Here is a 16,590-nt window from a genome sequence, read left to right on the forward strand (position 1 = left end):
ACAAAGAATAATAAAACCAAATAAATATTTGCTTTAGTTCAACAAAGTTTGATATAGTTAAACTTGCATGTTTATGATAAAATGTATGTAAATCTAAAAAGCTATATAAACTGAACAAAAGTTAGCTTGTCGGTTTTAGTCTCAGATACAAGTAACTACTTTGTTCACAAAAGTAAGTAATGAGAAAAGATATATTTTTTCAAACTTTGTTGATATGAAAGAGGAAGATGTCAAAGAAAATTAATTGGATAGAGAGGTTATAGAACATTTTTATAACAATGCTATGCTATAAGTGCCAATGTAAGAAGACCTATTTTGATAAATGTTATTTATTTTGTAAATAACACCTGGGCAATTTCTGATAATTTTCATACATATTTAAAATATAGCATAGAGCATTAAATACAGCTGAATTTAGCAATTCTGGATTTCATAATGTTATATCTTGCTTACCCAGCTTTCTCCTTGAATCATTGGGTATTGACTCCTTCCTTTTAAGAATATCTACACTTATGAAAATACTGTCACGGTTTCTTTAACATAGACTTGATAAAAAGAAAACCCTACTTGTTTTTACTAACACTTATCAATGATATATTCATTTCTCACTAGTGCATTCTAGAAATATAGGAGGTTATTTTGATTGTCAGAATAATTACTGGATATTACTGGCTGTATCAGAAAAAATAATTAATGAACATCTCATAAAACTTTCAATATACTAACAATTATTGATGTTGATGATAAATATATTCATAATTATTGAAGCATACCCTGCTTTGAATGTAAATGCAAATTGTTTTGCTATGATTTTATTATGCACTCTAATGATCAAAAATGAAACCATATAAATTGAGGGAAAACTCTGTTCCATTTGGAACATCGCTAAATTAGGTAATAATTACAGAAAATTAAACCAGTAGTATCAATATATCACAGTTTTTCAGATGCCAGTCAGGTAAATAACAACCTCAGAAATTCAGATGACATCACCATAATGGCAGAAAGAGAAGGGCAACTAAAAAAGGACCTACTGATGAAGGTGAAAGAGGAGAGTGAAAAAGCTGACTTAAAATTCAATATTCAAAAAACTAAGATAACAGCATCTGGTTCCATCATTTCATAGAAAATAGATGGTTAAAAAAAAAATGGAAACAGTGACCGACTTTATTTTCTTGGGCTCCAAAATCCCAGGAGGTAGTGACTGCAGCCATGAAATTAAAAGATACTTTCCCTTTAGGGGAAAAAAAAATATGACAAACCTAGATATTGTATTAAAAAAAATAGACATTACTTTGCTGACAAAGGTATATTTAGTCAAACCTGTGTTTTTTCCAGGAGTCAAGTACACATGAGAGTTGGACTGTAAAGAAGGCTAAGCACTGAAGAATTTATGATTTTGAACTGTGGTGTTGGAGAAGACTCTTGAGAGTTCCTTGAACAGAAAGGAAATCAAACCAATCAATCCTAAAGGAAATCAACCCTGAATACTCATTGGAAGGACTGATGCTGAAGCTGAAGCTCCAATACATTGGCCACCTGATGAAAAGAGCTGACTCATTGCAAAACACCCTGACACTGGGAAAATTGAAGGCAGGAGAAGCGGGCAACAGAGGATGATATCATTGGATGGTATCATCGACTCAATGGACGTGAATTTGAGCAAGCTCTGGAAGACAGTAAAGGAAAGGGAAGCCTGGTGTGCTGAATCAATGATGTTGCGAAGAGTTGGAGATGTCTGATTGACTGAACAAAAAATATGACACATCTGTATAATTTTATATCTGAAGCTATTTCATCCAAGTTGTTTGTTTTCTTTTTTCTGTTTTTTTTTTTAATTTAAATTTATTTTTTTTTAATTGGAGGCTAATTACTTTACAATAGTGTATTGGTTTTGCCATATATTAACATGAATCTATCATGGGTGTACGCATGTTCTCCATCCTGAAACCACCTCCCACCTCGCTCCCTGTACCATCCCTCTGGGTCATCCCAGTGCACCAGCCCCAGGCATCCTGTATCCTGCCTCAAACCTGGACTGGTGATTCATTTCTTTTATGATATTATACATGATTCAAGGCCATTCTCCAAAATCATCCCACCCTCGCCCTCTCCCACAGAGTCCAAAGGACTGTTCTATACATCTGTGTCTCTTTTGCTGTCTCGCATACAGGGTTATCATTATCATCCTTCTAAATTCCATATATATGTGTTAGTGTACTGTTTTGGTGTTTTCTTTCTGGCTTACTTCACTCTGTATAACTGGCTCCAGTTTCATCCACCTCATTAGAACTTATTCAAGTGTATTCTTTTTAATGGCCGAGTAATACTCCATTGTGTATATGCACCACTGCTTTCTTATCCATTCATCTGCTGATGGACATCTAGGTTTCTTCCATGTCCTGGCTATTATAAACAGTGCTACGATGAACATTGGGGTACATGTGTCTCTTTCAATTCTGGTTTCCTCGATGTGCGTGCCCAGCAGTGGGATTGCTGGGTCATAAGGCAGTTCTATTTCCAGTTTTTTAAGGAATCTCCACACTGTTCTCCATAGTGGCTGTACTAGTTTGCATTCCCACCAACAGTGTAAGAGGGTTCCCTTTTCTCCACACCCTCTCCAGCATTTATTGCTTGTAGACTTTTGGATCACAGCCATTCTGACTGGTGTGAAATGGTACCTACTTGTGGTTTTGATTTGCATTTCTCTGATAATAAGTGATGTTGAGCATCTTTCATGTGTCTGTTAGCCATCTGTATGTCTTCTTTGGAGAAATGTCTACTTAGTTCTTTGGCCCATTTTTTGATTGGGTCGTTTATTTTTCTGGAATTGAGCTGCAGGAGTTGCTTGTATATTTTAGAAGTTAGTTGTTTGTCAGTTGCTACATTTGCTATTATTTTCTCCCATTCAGAAGGCTGTCTTGTCACCTTGCTTATGGCTTCCTTCGTTGTACAGAAGCTTTTAATTTTAATTAGGTTCCATTTATTTATTTTTGCTTTTATTTCCAATAATCTGGGAGGTGGGTCATAGAGCATCCTGCTGTGATGTATATCGGAGAGTGTTTTGCCTATGTTCTCCTCTAGGAGTTTCATAGTTTCTGGTCTTGTGTTTAGATCTTTAATCCATTTTGAGTTTATTTTTGTGTATGGTGTTAGAAAGTGATCTAGTTTCATTCTTTTACAAGTGGTTGACCAGTTTTCCCAGCACCACTTTTTAAAGAGATTGTCTTTACTCCATTGTATATTCTTGCCTCCTTTGTCAAAGATAAGGTATCCATAGGTGTGTGGATTTATCTCTGGGCTTTCTATTTTGTTCCATTGATCTATATTTCTGTCTTTGTGCCAGTACCATACTGTCTTGATGCCTGTGGCTTTGTAGTAGAGCCTGAAGTCAGGCAGGTTGATTCCTCCAGTTTCATTCTTCTTTCTCAAGATTGCTTTGGCTATTCGAGGTTTTTTGTATTTCCATGCAAGCTGTGAAATTATTTGTTCTAGGTCTGTGAAAAATACCGTTGGTAGCTTGACAGGGATTGCATTGAATCTATAGTTTGCTTTGGGTAGTATACTCATTTTCACTATATTGATTCTTCTGATCCATGAACATGGTATATTTCTCCATCTATTAGTGCCCTCTTTTATTTCTTTCACCAGTGTTTTATTGTTTTCTATATATAGGTCTTTAGTTTATTTAAGTAGATATATTCCTTAGTATTTCATTGTTTTCATTGCAATGGTGAATGGAATTGTTTCCTTAATTTCTCTTTCTACTTTCTCATTATTAGTTTATAGGAATGCAAGGGATTTCTGTGTGTTGATCTTATATCCTGAAACTTAACTATATTCATTGATTAGCTCTAGTAATTTTCTGGTGGATTCTGTATGGTTTTTTATGTAGAGGATCATATCATCTGCAAACAGTGAGTTTTGCTTCTTCTTTTCCAATTTGGATTCCTTTTATTTCTTTTTCTGCTCTGATTGTTGTGGCCAAAACTTCCAAAACTATGTTGAATAGTAGTGGTGAAAGTGGGCACCCTTGTCGTGTCCTGACTTTAGGGGAAATGTTTTCAATTTTTCACCATTGAGGATAATGTTCAATGTGGGTTTGTCATACATAGCTTTTATTATGTTGAGGTATGTTCTTTCTATTCCTGTTTTCTTGAGAGTTTTTATCATAAATGGATGTTGAATTTTGTCAAACATTTTCTCTTCATCTATTGAGATAATAAAATGGCTTTTATTTTTCAATTTGTTAATGTGGTGTATTACATTGATTGATTTGTGGATTTTGAAGAACCCTTGCATCTCTGGGATAAAGCCCCTTGGTCAAGGTGCATGATCTTTTTAATGTGTTGTTGGATTCTGATTGCTAGAATTTTGTTAAGGAGTTTTGCATCTATGTTCATCAGTGATATTGGCCTGTAGTTTTCTTTTTTTGTGGCATCTTCGTCAGGTTTTGGTATTAGGGTGATGGTGGCCTCATAGAATGATTCTGGAAGTTTACCTTCTGCAATTTTCTGGAACAGTTTGAGGAGGATAGGTGTTAGCTCTTCTCGAAATTTTTGGTAGAATTCAGCTGTGAAGCCGTCTGGACCTGGGCTTTTGTTTGCTCGAAGATTTCTGATTACAGTTTCAAATTCTGTGCTTGTGATGGGTCTGTTAAGATTTTCTATTTCTTCCTGGTTCAGTTTTGGAAAGTTGCACTTTTCTAAGAATTTTCCCATTTCCTCCACGTTGTCCACTTTTTCTTGGCATATAATTGCTGATAGTAGTCTCATGATCCTTTGTATTTCTCTGATGTCTGTTGCAATCTCTCCATTTTAATTTCTAATTTTATTGATTCAATTTTTCTCCCTTTGTTTCTTGATGAGTCTGGCTAATGGTCTGTCAATTTTATTTAACCTTCTGCCCTAATTTTTAAGATTTCTTTCCTTCTACTAACCCTGGGGTCTTCATTTTTCTTTTCTAGTTGCTTTATTTGTAGTGTTGGGTTATTTATTTGACTTTTTTCTTGTTTCTTGAGGTATGCCTATATTGCTATGAACTTTCCTCTTAGCACTGCTTTTACAGTGTCTCACAGGTTTGGGGTTGTTGTGTTTTCATTTTCATTCGTTTCTATGCATACTTTGATTTTTTTTTTAATTTATTCTGTGATGTGTTGGTTATTCAACATTCTCGTGTAGTTGAGATCTAATCTTACTGCATTGTGGTCAGAAAAGATGTTTGAAATTATTTCAATTTTTTAAAATTTACCAAGCCTAGATTTACGGCCCAGGATGTGATCCATCCTGGAGAAGGAGCACTTGAGAAAAAGGTGAAATTCACTGTTTTGGGGTGAAATATCCTATAGATATTAATTAGATATAACTGATCTATTGTATCACTTAAAGTTTGTGTTTCTTTGTTAATTTTCTGTTTAGTTGATCTACCCATAGTTGTGAGTGGGGTATTAAGGTCTCCCACTATTATTGTATTATTGTTAATTTCCCCTTTCATACTTGTTAGCATTTGTCTTACATATTGTGGTGCTCCTATGTTGAGTGCATATATATTTATAATTGTTATATCTTCTTCTTGGATTGATCCTTTGATCATTAGGTAGAGTCATACTTTGTCTCTTTTCACAGCCTTTGTTTAAAATCTATTTTATCTCATATGAGTATTGCTGCTCCTGCTTTCTTTTGGTCTCTATTTGTGTGGAATATCTTTTTCTAGCCAATCACTTTCAGTCCGTATGTGTCCCCTGTTTTGAGGTGAGTCTCTTGTAGACAACATATATAGGGGTCTTGTTTTTATATCCATTCAGGCAGTTTTCGTCTTTTGGTTGGGGCATTCAAGCCATTTATGTTTAAGGTAATTATTGATAAGTATGATCCCGATGCCATTTACTTTATTATTTTGGGTTCAAGTTTATACATCCTTTTTGTGTTTCTTGTCTAGAGAAGATCTTTAGCATTTGTTGGAGAGCTGGTTTGGTGGTGCTGAATTCTCTCAGCTTTTGCTTGTCTGTAAAGCTTTTGATTTCTCCTTCATATTTCAATGAGATCCTTGCTGGGTACAGTAATCTGGGCTGTAGGTTATTTTCTTTCATTACTTTAAGTATGTTTTTCCATTGCCTCCTGGCCTTAAAAGTTTCTACTGAAAGATCAGCTGTTATACTTCTGGGAATCCCCTTCTGTGTTATTTGTTGTTTTTCCTTTGCTGCTTTTAATATTTGTTCTTTGTGTTTGATCTTTGTTATTTGATTAATATGTGTCTTGGGGTGTTTCACCTTGGGTTTATCCTGTTTGAGACTCTCTGTGTTTCTTGGACTTGGGTGATTATTTTCTTCCCCATTTTAGGGAAGTTTTCAACTATTATCTCCTCAAGTATTTTGTTTTCTTCTTCTGGGACTCCTATGATTTGAATGTTGGGGCATTTAATATTGTCCTGGAAATCTCTGAGATTGTCCTCATTTCATTTAATTCATTTTTCTTTTTTCCTCTCTGATTCATTTATTTCTACCATTCTATTTTCTACTTCACTATTCCGATCTTCTGCCTCTGTTATTGTACTATTTGTTGCCTCCAGTGTTTTTGATCTCATTTATTGCATTATTCATTATATATTGACTCTTTTTTATTTCTTCTAGGCCCTTTTTAAACCTTTCTTGCATCTTCTCAATCCGTGTCTCTAGGCTATTTATCTGTGATTCCATTTTTAGTTCAAGATTTTGGATAATTTTCACTATTTTTATTCAGAATTCTTTATCAGGTAGATTCCCTATCTCTTCCTCTTCCGTTTGGTTTGGTGGGCATTTATCCTGTTCCTTTACCTGGCTGGTATTCCTCTGTCTCTTCATCTTGTTTCTATTGCTGAGTTTGGGGTGGCCTTTCTGTATTCTGGCAATTTGTGTAGTTATCTTTATTGTGGAGATTCTTCTCTGTGGGTGGGGTTGTACGGGTGGCTTGTCAAGGTTTCCTAGTTAGGTAAGCTTGTGTCGGTGAGTGGAGCTGGATTTCTTCTCTCTGGAGTACAATGAAGTGTCCAGTAAAGGGTTAAGAGATGTCAATGGGTTTGGAGTAATTTTGGGCAGCCTGTATATTGAAGCTCAAGACTGTGTTCCTGTGTTGCTGGAGAATTTGTGTGGTATGTCTTGCTCTGGAACTTGTTGGCCCTTGGGTGGTGCTTGGTTTCAGTGTAAATATGGAAGCATTTGACGAGTTCCTGTCAATTAATGTTCCCTGGAGTCAGGAGTTCTCTGATGTTCTCAGGATTTGGACTTAAGCCTCCTGCTTCTGGTTTTCAGTCTTATTTTTACAGTAGTCTCAAGACTTCTACTTCTCTACAACACTGTTGATAAAACATCTAGGTTAAAGATGAAAAGTTTCTCCACAGTGAGGGACACTCAGAGAGGTTCACAGAGTTTCATAGAGAAAACAAGCGGGAGGAGGGAGTTAGATGTGACCCAAATGGGATGAGGTTAAATCAAAAGAGTAGAGAGCAAGCTAGCCAGTAATCACTTCCTTATGTGCACTCCACAGTTGGGACTGCTCAGAGATGTTCACGGAGTTATACAGAGAAGAGAAGAGGGAGGAAGGAGACAGAGGTGGCCAGGAGGATAAAGGGGGGGGAGCGGGAATCAAAAGGAGAGAGACAGATCCACCCAGTAATCAGTTCCCTGAGTGTTCTCCACCATCTGGAACACACAAAGAGATTCACAGAGTTGGGTAGAGAAGAGAAGGGCGAAGGAGGAGATAGAGGTGACCTGGTGGAGAAAAAGGAGAGTCCAAAGGGGGAGAGAGCAATCAAGGCAGTAATCTCACTCCCAAGTGAAAATGGGTACTGAAGATTGGGTTCTTAAAGGTACAAAATTGATAACAAATACCAAAAAGCAAAGATTAAAAATCTAGAGTAGAGGTTGGATTTTCAAAAATACAATATTTTGCATTTTTTTTCTGTTTCTTATCTTTACTGTTATGATGTCAGATGCCGTAGAAAGTAGGCAGGAAGCAAGAAATTTAAAAAACATAAAATAAAATAAATAAAGAAAAGAAAAAAGTCACAAACATTATATATATATATATATATATATATATAAAGTTTGCTTTAAAAAATAGTGTCTCTCTTTTTTTTTTACAAAGTAATAGTAGGTTCTAATACAGTATTGTAAAGTAAAATAAAGTAAAATTAAAAAAAAAAAGAAACATGCATAATATCATATGTGAAATGAATTGCCAGTCCAGGTTCAATGCATGATACAGGATGCTTGGGGCTGGTGCACTGGGATGACCCAGAGGGATAGGATGGGGAGGGAGGTGGGAGGGGGATTCAGGATGGGGAACACATGTATACCCGTGGCAGATTCATGTCAATGTATGGCAAAACCAATAAAATATTGTAATTAGCCTCCAATTAAAATAAATTTATATTAAAAATTTAAAAATGAAAATTAAAGGAGTAATAGAGGACTTAAAATTTTTTTTAAAAAATCGAAAAAAAAAATGATAGTAAAAATAGTAAAAATATATCTAGGACTTTCTCTGGTGTTGTTGTGGGCAGTGTGGGGTCTGTTCATTTTCAGATAGTTTCTAGGTCCGGCTTATATATCTAAAGATCTATAGACCCCTTCCTATGTCAGTTCAGTTCAGTTCAGTCACTCAGTCATGTCTGACTCTTTGCGACCCCATGAATCACAGCATGCCAGACCTCCCTGTCCATCACCAACTCCCAGAATTCACTCAGATTCAGGTCCATCAAGTCAGTGATGCCATCCAGCCATCTCATCCTTTGTTGTCCCCTTCTCCTCCTGCCCCCAATCCCTCGCAGCATCAAAGTCTTTCCCAATGAGTCAACTCTTCACATGAGGTGGCCAAAGTACTGGAGTCTCAGCTTTAGTATCATTCCTTCCAAAGAAATCCCAGGGCTGATCTCCTTCAGAATGGACTGGTTGGATCTCCTTGCAGTCCAAGGGACTCTCAAGAGTCTTCTCCAACACCACAGTTCAAACACATCAATTCTTTGGTGCTCAGCTTTCTTCACAGTCCAACTCTCACATCCATACATGACTACTGGAAAAACCATAGCCTTGACTAGATGGACCTTAGTCGACAAAGTAATGTCTGCTTTTGAATATACTATCTAGGTTGGTCATAACTTTTCTTCCAAGGAGTAAACCTCTTTTAATTTCATGGGTGCAGTCACCATCTGCAGTGATTTTGGAGCACCAAAAATAAAGTCTGACACTGTTTCCACTGTTTCCCCATCTATTTCCCATGAAGTGATGGGACCAGATGCCAAGATCTTCGTTTTCTGAATGTTGAGCTTTAAGCCAACTTTTTCACTCTCCTCTTTCACTTTCATCAAGAGGCGTTTTAGTTCCTCTTCACTTTCTGCCTGTGTCGTCAATACTAACTATAGGGTTTTAATCTATTGCACCTGTCACTTCCAAAGCGGTTCCCTCTATTATAGCTTCTTCTGTTGGCTGATCTCTTCAGTGTCTGATTTCTACCCTGACACAAGGGGGCAGTGGTGGACATTTTCTTAGGCTCACTTGTTCAGTGGCTCTTTGCGGAGGAAGGGACGCTGCAAACAAAAACACTGGAGTGTGCTTGCAGTGTGTCAGCAACACTGGGCCTCCCTGTCCACACTGCTCAGGCTCTATGTTGCTCCGATGGGAACCATCCGAGGCCAGCCCCGGGCTGCATGCACCTCCCAGTTCTAAGCCGCTCAGGTTCAGGCACTCAGGTAGCCCTCGGAGGCGCAGACTCGGTTGGGCCTACGTTTTGTGCCCTTCCCAGGTCCAAGGAGCTCAGGTGATGAGGTGTTTGGCGAGCATGGTCGCTGCGACTTATCGCCTCCCCCATCCCTGCTGCTTGGTTTTCTGGGTGTACAACCAGCACACTTTCTCAGGCGGATGTTGACTGTCCAGAACCCCAAGAAGTCTTAGTTAGCAAAGAAGCCTGCTTGCAGTTTGGTAGATAACGTCTCTCTGGGGCTGTGATTGCCCCCTTCTGGGGGCAATGTCTGTCTGGCTGCCTGTCACTGGAGGGGGATGGTCTGCAGCGGACTAGCTCTGTACAGTCCTTTCTTCTGTAATCGGGCCTGATGGTGTCTTAGTTTAGGCATTTTCACGTGGTAGCTATCCCACAGTCTGGTTTGCTAGCCCAAGTTAGTTCCCTCAGATTGCCCTCGGGGCATTCAGGCCTGGTCCTTACTCTAAGCAATGCAGCCCACACCTCCTTGCCCAGCCCCCGCTTGCTAGTGGTGGGTGCAGGCATCTGCCCTGCCTCTCCACTGGGGGAGTTACTGTTGGTCATGTAATCTATGGATTTTAATTATTTATTTATTTTTCCTCCCAGTTATGTTGCCCTTTGTGGTTCCATGGCTAGCCACAGACTCGGCAGTGAGAGTGTTTCCTGGTATTTGGAAACTTTTCTCTTTTTAAGACTTCCCTAGAAAAGACTCTGATGCTGGGAGGGATTGGGGGCAGGAGGAGAAGGGGATGACAGAGGATGAGATGGCTGGATGGCATCACTGACTCGATGGACGTGAGTCTGAGTGAACTCCGGGAGTTGGTGACAGACAGGGAGGCCTGGCGTGCTGCGATTCATGGGGTCGCAAAGAGTCGGACACCACTGAGCGAATGAACTGAACTGAGTGGCTCAGACGGTAAAGCGTCTGCCTGAAATGCGGGAGACCCAGGTTCGATCCCTGGATTGGGAAGATCCCTGGAGAAGAAAATGGCAACCCACTCCAGTATCCTTGCCTGGAGAATCCCATGGACAGAGGAACCTGGTAGGCTACAGTCCACAGGGTAGCAGAGTCAGACACGACTGAGCGACTTCACTCACTCCTGGGATGGACCTCCATCCCTACCTCTTTTGTCTTTTTTTGTCTTTTATATTTTTTCTTACCTCCTTTTGAAGACAATGTGCTGCTTTTCTGGGTGCCTGATGTCCTCTGCCGGCATTAAGAAGTTGTTTTGTGGAATTTACTCAGTGTTTAAATGTTCTTTTGATGAATTTGTAGGGGGAGAAAGTGGTCTACCTGTCCTATTCCTCTGCCATCTTAGGACTGCTCCCAAGTTGTTTCTTTATAAACTTGGGATTTAGGAAGGTACATGCCTCTGATGACTTCATGGAAATCAGATATTCATATTCTTTTATTATATGTTAACTTTGAAATCTTCTATTATTTTACCAAAAGAGTTTACCTTTTAAATTCTGTACCTAGTTCTTTTACCTCTGTAAAGTTGGTTTGACAGAGGCCATTTGTTTATAGTATCCTTTCTTACCTTCCGTTAGCAATAGACTTGTTAAGCAGAGTAGAGTACTGTCTATGTAGGCAGAAATTACATTACACAGAATTCGTTGCATTTCTGTGTCTCTTTGTAAGCTTTTGCCAGTGGGAAGTGAGTGGAATGTACATGAAAAACATCAAGCTTCGATCTTTAAAGTTTGAGGTGTCTGTGTGTGTGTGCGTGTTTCAGGAATTTGGTCTAATGATGGCAAATTAGTACCAGTCATGTTCTCATACATATGAGGAGAAAAAAAAAAACAAAACAAACAAACAAACAAAAAAAACGTACAGTGGTTGAAAAGCAAGATAGAACATACTAGGTTTGCCTACCAGAGCCAGAACATCTACACTCCTATCTCTTTAAATGTACTTTATTTAGCATTCTCTTTATTGTACAAACTTAGCATGTAACATAAATATGCCAACATTATCAATAGTTGTCATTAAAAGTCAGTCTGATGGTGTTGAGAACCAGTGATTGAAATTACTAAATATGTATATTGAATTGAGAGATATGTACATTTTATTATACATGTTAGTAGTTGTGCTATGCTGTGTTTAGTTACTCAGTCATGTCTGATTCTGCAACCACAAGTATTGTAGTCTGCCAGGCTCCTCTGTTCATGGGGATTCTCCAGGCAAGAATACTGGAGAGGGTTGCCATGCCCTCCTCCAGGGAATCTTCCCAACCCAGGGATCAAACTCAGGTGTCCTGAATTGCAAGTGGGTTCTGTACCATCTGAGCCACCAGGGAAGCCCTTTCTGGTATGTGTGCGTGCTCAGTTGCTCAGTCATGTCAGATTCTTTGTGACCCCATGGATTGTAGCCTGCCAACCTCCTCTGTCCATGAGATTTCCCACGTAAGAATACTGGACTGAGTTGTCATTCCCTTCTCCATGGGATCTTTCTGAACCAGGGATGGATCCCGTGTCTTCTGCACTGGCTGGCAGATTCTTTAACACTGAGCCATCAAGGAAGTTTAAGGACCAGAAAATCCTGAATTTGAATTTGATCTGCCCACAGCTGTTCCTCTTCTCTAAAGTGGAAATGTAATAGGCATTTATTCATCCCTTTATCTGACAAACAATAATTTGAGACACAGCTTCACCTGGGAAGTTTTTCAAATTCCATTCATAGTAATGATGGCTAAGTTAATAAATATTAACTACAGTGGCTACTGGGTTACACAGTAGTATGCAAGAGCCATAAGAGCTCTCTCATGCAATTTACAATTCAGTGTTAGAGATAGGATTAAGTGACAAATGCCCAATATCTGGGATATGTTAAAAATTCAACAAATATTTATGTTCTTATAGGACTTTCATACATTTTTCAGGGTGTTACTAATCTGTCTGCAATGCGGGAGATACAGGTTCATTTCCTAGGTTGGGAAGATCCCCTGGAGGATGACATGGCAAACCACTCCAGTATTCTTGCCTGCAGAGTCTCATGGACATAGGAGGTTGGCAGGATACAGCCCACGTGGTCACAAAGAGTGGGACACGACTAAGCAATTAACACTTTAACTGCTAAGTAAAGATTGTCATATGCTTGGCACGCAATAATTCCTCAGACATGATACCAAAGATGTTGTTGCCAGGTTTGCTCAGCGTTTGCAAAGCCATGGGTAATGGAGTTTAGACAGCACAGGAAACCAAATTCATTAGTACAACAAATTGCTAATATTTACTGAGCAAGAAGGGAGCACCAGAGGGTGAGATGTTTGGATGGCATCACCAACTCAATGGACATGAATTCGAGCAAGCTCCTGGAAATGGTGAAGGACAGGGAAGCTTGGCATGCTGCAGTCCATAGGGTCACAAAGAGCTGGACACGACTGAGCAACTGAGCAACAACAAATTGCTTCATGATCACAACTACAATAAGCACTTTACGTAAATTGTCTTCCCTACCTCAGTAAGTGGTGACTCCATTCCTCAAGTTAAACACTTTGGAATCATCTATGATCTTTCTCTCTCATGTCAGATCCCAGTTCCCTGACCATTAAAATTGAATCCATGCCCCTTGATGTGCAAGCACAGAGTCTTCACCACTGGACCCCCAGGGAAGTTCCCACACACATTTTATTTTACTTTACTTTCTTTTTTTTTTTTCACACATACAATTCCTATCCAGAATCTGACCACATCCTACCTCCTACTACTTCCAAATCAATCAAAGGTATTAGCTTTCACCTGGACAGTTGCAATAGCCTTCTAACTGGTCTCCCTGCTTCCTGGCTCTTCTACAGTCTATCCTCACATGGCAGCTAGGGGAATCCTCTAAAACCTTTCATCTCCTTCCTTTGGGGTTCCAAATCCTCAGTGGTTCCAATCTCACTCAGAGTAAATGTCAAAGTTCTGACAGTAGGCTGCCAGATCCTACACACCTTTGTCCCCAGCTTCCTCTTTGATGCCATCTAGTCTACTTGCCCCTTTCCCCACTTCATGCCAGGAACACTGACCTTTCTGCCTTTCTGTGTATGTGCCAGGCATGCCACTGGTTCAGGACTTTTGCATACTTTCACTTCTCTGTCTGGAAGTGTTTATCCCCAGATAAATTGTTTCTTTATTTCATTCAGGGTTGGCTTAAAAGTCATCTCTTATCTGGAAGACCTTCACAGACCATCCTGAAGTGAAATAGCTCCTCCCCATCCTGACACTCTATCCTCCATACTGTGCCTTATCTATTTTCGTGTCACTTCCCACCACCTGCTGTATTAAATATTTATTGGTTTATTGTCTGCCTTTCCTTGACAGACACCGTGGAGGCAGGAACTATGGTTTGCTCACTGGTGTTACAACCTGCCACATGATTGGACCTCACTGAATACACGTTAATCCCAACCATGATCCTGTGCACTAAATATTGTTCTCCCCCTACTTTTCAGGTAAGGAAACAGACTCAAAGTTTTGCAGGAAATTGCCCATAATCATAAAACTTTAGGCAAGTGATGGACCCAGGCAGTGTGGGACTCAAGATCTTTAAAAATGTATATATATAATTAATTTATTTTATTTTTGGCTGTGGTGGGTCTTCGTCGCTTCAGTCTTTCTCTAGTTGTGGTGAGTGGAGCCTACTTTCTAGTTTCAGTGAGCAAGCTTCTTATTGTGGTGACTTCTCATTGTGGTGACTTCTCATTGTAGTGCCCATTGCAGGCACAGGCTCTGGATGATGTGGGCCCAGTAGTTGTGGCGCATGGGCTTAGTTGCTCTGAGGTATGTGGAATCTTTGTGGACCAGGGATTGAGCCCATGTCCCCTGCATTGGCAGGTGGATTTTTAACCACTGTACCACCAGGGAAGTCCATCAAGTCAGTTGTTTTAACATCAAAGCCATACAGACTTTGCTGTAGGTAGAACAACACCAATTCTGAAAGGTCACCATGTCAAGTTCATGCTGGTCTGATGCTCTGAATAGGAATTGTTGTTGTTGTTCAGTCACCCACCCAGTTGTGTCAGAGTCTTTCCAACCCCAGGCCTTCCTATCCCTTACCATCTCCTGTAGTTTGTCTAAGTTCATGTTCATTGCATCAATGATGTTGTCCTGCCATCTCATCCTCCGACACCCTCTTCTCCTTCTGCCTTCAATCTTTCCCAGCATTAGGAACTACCAAGAAAAAAAAAAAAAAGGAGCTATATAATTTCTGACTTCAGTAGGTTCAGAAAGAAAACTATTTCAAGTCATGGAGTCCTTGAGAATGAATGGAACAAAACCATCAGATGTATTTTCTAGGAGCTGAGCAGGCAGTTTCCACTTTGTGTTGCCTCTCACAGTGACCCCCAGGGCATCTGGCTTCTCCATTCAGAGGGTCTCCCCAAGGCCGTGGCCAGTCAGACCTGGATTTGATGTCATCTTCTCTGGCAAAGAGTCGGACATGACTGAGCGACTTCACTTCACTTTATTTCTCTGGCATCTGGTGATGTTTGCACTAATGCAGAAGCCACTAACATCTCTGGTGCTCTACTTCCTTGAAACAGGGAGCTGCCAGGCAGGCACCTTAATACTGGGGCCAGCTACTGGTGGGAGGATTAGAGGGAAATCAGGGGAGGCTGCCTAGCCCAAGAAAGGGCTTGCTTAGGACCAAGCTTATCTGTGGTATTCTGCCCACTACTTCTAGTGTGGTTTCTCCCAGCTAAGAGTTTATCAAACTCCTGGACCAATATATATTTATCTGCCAAAAGACTAATCCTGTGTTTCAATTAAGTTTTCACTTATTGTTCATATCATTTTTGCTGAGATCATGGTAGGGGTACAGGTTCTATGGAGTAGAGCAGAGGGGTCTGGACTATGTAGAAGATTCTGAAGCATTTCTAAAAGCATGCTGCAGGGGAGGCTGGGCTGTAATTACCACCACTTCCATCATCTGAATAACATGTCTGAGCTGCTCAACATCATTAATTCATTTAACCGGGGTTTCAACAATGACCAGCAGTGACCTCATAGAACAGGGAGTCTAGACAGAGAGACTGACAAGTAAACAATTACTACTGCCAGTGTGAGGGCTGTACAGCATGAACCTTGGTATCAAGTCTCAGGTCAGTGACAGTTATGCAATCATGGGAGGTGAATTCATCTGCCTTTAAGTGATTGACCTTAAATTTAACTCAAGTCTACCTTTAATCCACAGTCCTTCAAGTGACTGATCCAGGGTTCAAGTCTAAGCAGTCTGGCCTCACCTCCCTTGTGCCTCAGGTTCCTCATCTATAAAATTTGAATAATAGTAGTATCAATGCCACAAGAATCCTGCAGGATATGCTGAGTTAGGATTTTATCCAAAGGATAATGAGAAGACTTCTTTTTTTTTTTTTTCTTTTGGCCATGTAATATATGGGATTTTAGTTCCCTCACCAGGGAACTTATACTATAAGAGCACAGTGTCTACAGAGTCCTAACCACTGAAGCACTAGGGAATTCCCTGAGAAGACTTGCTTTAAAGCAAGGACAGAGATACTCAGCTTTGTATCTGAGGCTTTGCACAGACTGGCCTCTCCTCACTAGAAATGCCCATCCTGCCTTGTTTCCCATCTCTGTCTACACACACCCCTCAGCCTACACAAGCAGCCTTTCCTAGTCATACTGAGCCCCTGGCTTCTGGCACCCTGCCAAGGTTTGAGGTCATGGCACCCTGTATGACAACTATTCCATCTCCTCATTTCCACTCTGAGCTTCAAGAGATCTCCCCTACCCATATTATTTTCCAAGATTCCTCTGAATTGCCATATAGTCTGGCACAGAGAAGTCATAACAAAATGGTTAAGAACTTAGTTTTTCAGTCAAAACTGGATTAAAATATTGTCTTTGCTGTTTTTGT

Source organism: Capra hircus, chromosome 15 (genome assembly GCF_001704415.2).
Source record: "Capra hircus breed San Clemente chromosome 15, ASM170441v1, whole genome shotgun sequence".
In the NCBI taxonomy this organism is placed as follows: domain Eukaryota; kingdom Metazoa; phylum Chordata; class Mammalia; order Artiodactyla; family Bovidae; genus Capra; species Capra hircus.